Here is an 8863-nt window from a genome sequence, read left to right on the forward strand (position 1 = left end):
GTCTACAAGAAGAAGGTTGCATAGTAGACATCAGAACCCTAGCCCGCGGAAGAAATGGGGGATGAATACAACCCTCTCGGTGGGCTTCGGCATGGGGACGACTTGTCCCTCGGCCGGCAGATAGTGGGCGATCTCCTTCGCCAAATATCCAGCCGCCCGAAGCTCAGTAATGTCCTCCTCCTTGACGGAGGAGACCATCCATTTGCCCTGACATCCGGATCCGGACATGGTTGAGTGCTAGCTTGAGTGGAAAGGAGATCAGAACTTGGGCGCTGGAGCTCGAGATTGGAAGGGCGGAGACAGAGAGAGGGCATGAGAGAGGAAGAGGGAATTCTTGTCCCCTTATAAAGGCAGCGAATATTGAACGCCTCCTCACTCGCCTTAAGATTCGCCTATTCCCAAGGGCTGTATAAACGGCACGGTTGGGTTACCCATGCCCGCATTGATGAGAATCCCGCGATAAGGGGACATGATCTCTGCTTTGACAAGACGTGCCAATGGCAACCGCGTCTTGGGACGTGGGGCGTCGAATATAAAAGCGGTTTGGAATTATGACCGGTCAGACGCAATGTCGTTCTATAAAAAGTTGTCAGCGGATGGAATTCGTGTAAAATTGTATTGTCTCTGCGGTTGTGTATGGTGTGTGTGACAGGTCCGGATACTATCATTGCATCCGAAGACTATCTTGGAGTTCAGATAGAAGGGAACCCGCCTTGCAATGCCGAAGACAATCTGCGTGCCGGACTCCTCGTCATTGAAAGCCAGGTTCAGGGGCTACTGAGGGAGTCCTGGACTAAGGGGTCCTCGGGCGTCTGGCCTATTATCCATGGGCCGGACTGATGGGCTGTGAAGACACGAAGGCCGAAGACCGTACCCGTGTCCGGATTGGACTCTCCTTGGCGACCAGCTATGAAGATTCCTTCTTATGTAACCGACTCTATGTAACCCTAGATCCCTCCGGTGTCTATATAAACCGGAGGGCGTAGTCTGGATAGGATACATTCATTACCATAGTCATACAGGCTAGACTTCTAGGGTTTAGCCATTACGATCTCGTGGTAGATCAACTCTTTTAACACTCATATTCATCAAGATCAATCAAGCAGGAAGTAGGGTATTACCTCCATAGAGAGGGCCCGAACCTGGGTAAACATCGTGTCCCCTGTCTCCTGTTACCATCGATCCTAGACGCACAGTTCGGGACCCCCTACCCGAGATCCGCGGGTTTTGACACCGACACCCTTCCCGCCTAAACATTTGGGAAGAGGACCAAGGCCTCTATAAATAGGACTAGTCACCAGCATAGAAGGTGACGGGGGAACGGAACAGATCGGGGACAGATCATTCGGATCAACCTCAACCACACAAGCTCACTGAGCTCAAGAACACCTCCCCTCAGGAGGCTATTCTTCCCTTGTACTTGTTCATCCTCAGCCCACAAGGCAATCCACCACACCACACTGGAGTAGGGTATTACACCACATTGGTGGCCCGAACCAGTATAAACTCTTGTGTCCCTTGTTCTCTGGGTTCGGCGAGCTAGGCTTTAAGATCGTTGAGAGAGTGAGCAAGGGGAAGATAGATCTTCGTGCACACCCCAGTGTTCGAACCTCAAGGGTTTGCCGGAACCCGCAATCCGACATTTGGCGCGCCAGGTAGGGGTGCGCCGAAGCCTTTCTTTCGTAGATCCATGCTCCACCACTCCACTCGGTCCCCATGACCGACGCCGCTCCTCCGACTGGATCGATGGACGCCCACGACGGCGCCAGGGGGCTCAGGGCCTTTTCCCCCGCCTTGCGGCGGGCGCAGTGCCCGCCCAAGTTCAGGCCGGAGATGCTCCCTCGCTAAGACGGCGTGGCGGATCCGTCGGTCTTCCTGCTGGCTTACGAGGAGGCCGTCCTGGAAGCTGGAGGCAATGACAAGGTCATGGCCAACTGGTTCCCTATGGCCCTCGCTGCTGCGCCGCGCGCCTGGCTGCTCAACCTGCCGGAATCCTTTGTGGCTTCTTGGGAAGAGCTGCGCGGCCTTTTTGTCACACGCTTCACGGCGCCGGCGCCTGTCGCCATTGCGGCCCTCCTCGGCGGCTCACAGGCACCACCCTCGGACCGCCACACCAAGCAGTTCTTCCGCCAGATCGGCGCCGTCTCTGTGCGGCAGGGAGCCCCCCCAGGATAGGCAGCGCCCAAGGCCGACCTCACCTTCGACTCAGGGGATCACCCCGCTACCACTACCGGCTCAGGCGTGCTCCCAATGCTCTGCACGCCCACCATCTGCCACGTCGCCATGACCAAGACTCTCGTCGACGGTGGAGCGGGGCTCAACGTGCTCTTTGTGGAAGCGTTCAGCTTGCTTCACGTACCGTACAACCGGCTCCGCCCCACCAAGCCTTTCTCCGGAGTCGGTAGCGGGTCCACCAGCCCCTGGGACAAATATGCCTTTTGGCCACCTTCGGCACCCGGGACAACACTACCGCACCGAGCTCATCGACTTCGACATCGCCCGCATCGGCCTCCCGTACAACGCCATCCTCGGGTACCCTGCCTTAGCTCAGTTCATGGCAGCGACCCATCCGGCCTACAACCTCATGAAGATGCCAGGCAGCAGCGGCATCCTCACCGTGGTGGGAGACACTAAGGAGGCTCTGGCGGCCCTCAAGCTTGCCTGCAGGGCCGCAGCGGCGGCGCACCCGGCCAATGGAGCCACCACAAGGGCTAAGGAGGCCGCACCAGCAAAGGAGAAGCAGCTGTTTACTCAAGATCGGGCCGAACAAAGCAAGTACCGGTTGAGGAAGATGGATCCTCGGGAGCCACCTTCACCATAGGCGCAAACCTCGACCCGGATCAAGAGGAGGCTTTGGTGAAATTCATGTGCGCGAACAAGGAGGTATTCGCCTGGGAGCCCAAGTAGCTGGTGGGGGTCCCCAGAGGGGTAATCGAGCATCACTTAAGGGTGTGCCCCAATGTGCGCCCTGTGAAGCAGAAGGCGCGGCGACAGTCCACGGAGAAGCAGTCCTTCATCGTCTAGGAAACTCGCAAGTTGGAGGCAGCAGGTGTCATTCGCGAGGTCCGATACCCGGAGTGGCTGGCAAACCCCGTCGTCGTGCCAAAGAAAGGCGGGAAGGAACGCATGTGTGTCGACTTCACAAACCTCAACAAGGCATGTCCCCAAGACCCGTTCCCGCTTCTGTGCATGGACCAGATCGTCGACTCCACCGCCGAATGCGACCTACTGTGTTTCCTGGACGCGTTCTCAGGCTACCACCAGATCAAGATGGCGGTGGAGGACGTGGAGAAGACCGCCTTCTTGACCCCATGCGAAGTATACTGCTACACCTGCATGCCGTTCGGGTTGCGCAACGCCAGGGCGACCTTCCAACGGCTGATGCACATTGCCCTGGGACAGCAGCTCGGGAGGAACGCGGAAGCCTACGTCGACGACATCGTGGTGAAGTCTTGGGAGGCGAGAACCCTGATTCAGGACCGGGAGGAGACCTTTGCAAGCCTGCGCCAGGTGGACCTGCGGCTTAACCCAGAGAAGTGTCTGTTTGGTGTTCCTTCCGGCAAGCTGCTGGGCTTCCTCGTGTCTCACAGGGGGATCGAGGCTAACCCAGAGAAGTTCAAGGCGATAGAAGACATGAGCCCACCACAAACTTTCAAGGAAATGCAGAAGCTTGCGGGCTGCGTGACCTCGCTGGGGCGCTTCATCTCCAAGCTGGGGGAGCAGCACCCTGCTGTTCTTCAAGATGATGAATAAGAGGGGCCCATTTGAGTGGACTCCGGAGGTCGACCTGGCGTTTCAAGACCTCAAGAGATACCTGACCAGCCCTCCGGTGATGGTGGCGCCTCGTCCCCTCGAGCCCCTGGTGCTTTACCTGGCCGCCACTCCCTACTCCGCCATCACTGCATTGGTGGCGGTCCGGGAAGAGCGCCAGGCAAAGGGTCCGCCGCGCCATGCCGCACCTTCAGCCGGGGCGATACGGCACCAAGAAGATGCCGCAGGGGCTGCAACGACGCCAGCGAATGATCGGGCCCCGCAAGACGGCGTTCTCGGGCCCGCAGAGGCCCCAATCGATGACCAGGCCCCTGAGGTCCCATCGCCTCAGGAGGCGCCCCAACCTCCGGCAGCAGCAGGCCCCTCGACTCTCCCACCCTCGTCGAGCACCCGGTGTACTTCATCAGCACGGTGCTGCGGACGCGAGGGCATGGTACCCCATGCCGCAGAAGCTTCTACTCGCACTCCTGGTGGCCTCGCGCAAGCTGCGTCACTACTTCCAAGGTCACCCAATTAAGGTCGTCTCGGCCTACCCACTGGAGAGGGTGCTCCAAAGCCCCAATGCTGTGGGAAGAGTTGCTGAGTGGAACATCGAGCTGCAAGCATTTCAGCTGGAGTTCAGCACAACCAGGGTCATCAAGGGAGCTGCCCTCGCTGACTTTGTGGCGGAATGGACCGACGCTCCGGAGCCCGAGGCGGGCGAGAGCCATTCCCTCTCGCCGGGGAGTGAGTTGCCTGATGGCTGGGTCATGTACTTCGATGGTGCCTTCTCACACCAGGGCGTAGGGGCTGGAGCCGTACCCATCTCGCCCACGCACGACAGGCTATACTACGCCGTGCAGCTCTGCTTTCAGCGGGGCGAGAAGGTCTCCAACAACATCGTGGAGTACGAAGGGTTGATCGCCGGCCTCAAGGCGGCGGCGGCCTTGGGGGTGAAGTGCCTCACAATCAAGGGCGACTCTCAGCTCCTTGTCAACTTCTCCAACAAGGTATACGAGCCAAGGGACAAGCACATGGAGGCATACCTCGCGGAGGTGCGCAAAATGGAGAAGCAGTTCTTGGGCCTGGAGCTGCAACATGTGCCATGCGGCACTAACAAGGAAACCGATGAGATCGCCAAGAGGGCGTCAAGGCGTCAGCCCCAAGAGCCTGGTGTCTTCGAAGAGCGACTCTTCAAGCCCTCGGCAGCCCCCCCCGGCCACGGAGCCTGCATCGCCTCAGGAAGAACTTCCCCAACCACCAGCCTCGGGAGCCCCCGCCAATGGCCCGACCTCAGGAGCGCGCCTGCTCCTGGCGCTCGAACCTCAGGAGGGGTGCTGGTCCGAGGAGTTTAGGTCTTACCTGATGTAAGGAACTCTACCAGAGAAAGAGGAGGACACGGAGCGCGTGGCACGACAGGCTACGGCATACTGCATCCAGGACGGTGAGCTATACAGGAAACGGCCGAATGATGTTTCCTTGCGATGCATCTCTAGGAAGCAGGGGAGCGAGCTGCTGGCTGACATACACAGCGGAGATTGCGGGCACCACTCATCGTCCCGCACCCTGGTGGGCAAGGCGTTCCGCAGTGGGTTCTACTGGCCCACAGCACTCAATGACGCAACCGAGCTGGTGAAATCCTGCGAAGCCTGCCAATTCCACACCAAGCAAATCCACTAGCCAGCCCAGGGCCTCCAGACTATCCCGCTATCGTCGCCGTTCGCGGTCTGGGGGCTGGATATCCTGGGTCCTTTCCCTCGGGCGCCTGGGGGCTACCGCTACCTCTACGTCGCCATCGACAAGTTCACCAAATGGGCAGAGGTGGAGGCCGTCCGCACCATCCCAGCTGGGTCCGCAGTTAAGTTCATCAAGGGCCTCGTGAGCCGGTTTGGGGTCCCTAACCGCATCATCACTGACGACGGCTCGCAATTCACTAGCAACCTCTTCAAGACATATTGTGCTAACCTTGGAACGCAGATATGCTACGCCTCAGTGGCACACCCCAGGAGCAATGGCTAGGCCGAGCGCGCTAACGCGGAGGTCCTGAGAGGCCTTAAGACCAGGACCTTCAAGAAGAAGCTCGAGGCCTGCGGTAGGGCCTGGCACGACAAGCTCCAGTCCATGTTGTGGCCCATCTGCACCACCGCCACCAAACCAACAGGCATGTCGGCATCCTGGGAATGGGGGTCCCCAAACTTGCCTGCCTGCGGCCCATGACGTGGCTATGCGAGCAGGCCTGTACGACCCATCTTCATCAACAAGGCATTCAAGACCCTCGCGAGGGGCCAATCCTCGCGAGGCAGACGATGCAAGACCTCCTCAGGAGCGGTCTCACCCGGCTGCCTCATGAGGAGCGAAGATATCAAGGCGGGGCAAACCTCGCGAGGCTCTCGTGATGTGAGCCATGACGATCGACACCAGGCGGGCGCCAGCGCGCGCAGCGTCCTTGTTTCCTCTTTGGTGCTAAGGAGGCCAGCGCAGGCGCGGAGTATCGAGGCATCAGGCAAAGGTTTCCATATCGGTGCAATGAGACCAAGACCAGCAGGCGAGCAGGACGGAGGTCACCGTGGAGCCCAAGACAGCGTCATCACCAGAGCCTTTCGCAGGCGAAGACAGCTTTTGTCAGGATAGCTTGTACTAGATGTCCCCTTTCAAATTGGCCACCGTTGTTGGCTCCCTTCCCGCTCAATATTTGGGGAGAGGACTAGGGCCTATATAAGTAGGACTAGCCACCACAGTAGAGGGCATCGGATAGCTCGTCGAGAGGCATCTCGCCAACACAAGTTCGCAGAGCATAAGAACACCTCAACCTTAGGAGGCTGTTCTTCCCCTTATACTGTTCATCATCAGCCCACGAGGCAATCCATCACCACCACACTGGAGTAGGGTATTACACCACAACGGTGGCCCGAACCAGTATAAATCTCATGTCTTTGTGTTGGGAGTTCGTCGAGTTCGTCCGCAAGATCTTAGCGAGCTAGGGCCTAGATCGATAGGAGGGAAAGAACTTCGCGCGCACCCCAGAGTTCGAACCTTAAGGGTTTTGCCGGAACCCGTGATCCGACATTTGGCGCGCCAGGTAGGGGTGCGCCGTAGCTTCCCTTCTGTCGATCGGCGCTCCGTCGCTCCATCGTCTCCATGGCGGACGCTCGCCGCGCTAGAGCTGAGCGCCGGGCTGCCCTCACCGGCCGCGTTGCTCAGACAGCTCCCGTCGGCGGGCCACCTCATCATTCCCCGTTGCCTTCCGCCAACGCCGCCACCGGCCCGGCGGGGAACGAGCAGCAAGCGTCCTCGCTACACCCGTCGGTGCGGCAGGATGGCCGCACCGCCACTCCATCACTGACCCCGGTCGGTTCCTCGTCCCACGCACGTCGCGCTCCCATGGACGTGCAGGCCGCGCTCCTCATGGCGAACGAGCTCCTGCGCTACCGCCCGGTTGACGACCTCTACGAGGACTGGCTCGATCGCATCGCCGAGCTCGTCCGCCGCAGGGGGCTCCCCGGCGCCGTCTGTCACATCCCTAGTTCTGACAACGCCTAGTGCTAGCATCTGGTGTTGCATCATGTTTACCTTTCACAGTAAGTTGAAATGGGGATGACAGAACCCCCAGCCCCCCTGAAACCAACTAGGGTTTACTAAAATTATTTTCATTGAACCCAAAATGCCCTTCTAAAATGTTCATCATCTTTGCCTTGGTCTAGAACCTATGACAAAAATGGTGCACACTTTTCTAGGACAACAGAGAGTCACTGAATTAAATCATATAGTATTTTCATTTGGGCATTTAAATGCTATATAATATTTTAAATGTCCAAATAATCATAAACTGAAATGTTTACTGTTGGATATATTCCAAACAGTGGCTTTGAGAAGTTTCATGATTTTTGAGTTGGTTTAAGGATTTTAATTCAAGCCCTAAAGTTACAGAAGAATTAGAAAAACAGAAATAAAAAGTAAAGGACAGCAAACCTACCTAACTTACCCGCGGCCCACCTGGCGGCCCAGCACTGTGCTGGCCCATGGCCAGTCAGCTGCTTCCTCTCGCCAGGCAGGCAGAGAGGTGAGCACCGGCGTGCCCGAGCTCGCCACGCAGCTCCCTGGCCGCCTGCCTCGCTTAGACAGCGGCGACGCCTCGAAGCCACTCCTCGGCGCCGCCTCGACCCCGCCGGAACCCCATTCTTCCCCCTTGCTCTCTCCCTCGCTCCCTGGACGCCATGGCCGACGCAGCCGCGCCCGCGCAGTCGTGAAGCTCGTAGCCACCGCCGTCCACTCGTCGCCTCTCCGTGCCCAGAAGCTTCGCCGTCGTCCGCTGCTTTGCCTCGACCGGGCCCCGAGCGCTCGCTCGCCCCGGAGACGCTGCATCGAGCCGTCCCGATCCGCCATCCCCGGAGATTCCCCTCGCCGTCGTGACCGCTCCAGCTCTTCCCCGACCTCTCCGACCAGCTCGTCGAGACCGCTGTGAGCTTCTGCCCGTCCTCCCCCTCTCCGTTCCCTCTCTCGTGCACCGTACGCACCACACCGAGCTCACCCGCACCTGCCGCCGCCTGTGCTCACCGCCGGCGTGACTCCGGCCATGCAATGGCTCAGCCGTCACGTCCATCTTGCTCACCGCGCCGCGTAGAGCACGTAGGTGCCCCGCACGAGCTGTCCCGGCCGCCGTAGCGTCGACCACGAGTTCACTCGAGCTCCGGCGACCGCCAAGGTCGACGCCGGCGACGACTCCGGTAACCCCGGGCCCAACCACAGCCACTACTCGACGCGGACGAGTGCCCGCGTCACGTAGATGCCCTCCAACGGCCATTTGGTCGCCGGAGGAGGAATCCCGAGCCCCTCCGCCGTCTCTGGCCCTGCCGGCGACGAGCCCCGGGTCAACTCCGGCGAGTTTGACCCGAGTTGACCCAGTTTGACCCCCCTCTGAGTCACTGACATGTGGGGTCAGCCCCTAACTAATTTCTTGATTAATACTAACTAAAATAGGTTAGTTAGTTTGACACTGACACACGGGACCCACTGGTCAGTTTGACCTGGACCGGGTCAGTTGACCGCTGACGTCACCCTGACGCAATGCTGATGCAATAATTATTTTCTGGATTTATTCTTATATAGGAAATTC

Source organism: Aegilops tauschii, chromosome 5, assembly GCF_002575655.3.
Source record: "Aegilops tauschii subsp. strangulata cultivar AL8/78 chromosome 5, Aet v6.0, whole genome shotgun sequence".
NCBI lineage: Eukaryota > Viridiplantae > Streptophyta > Magnoliopsida > Poales > Poaceae > Aegilops > Aegilops tauschii.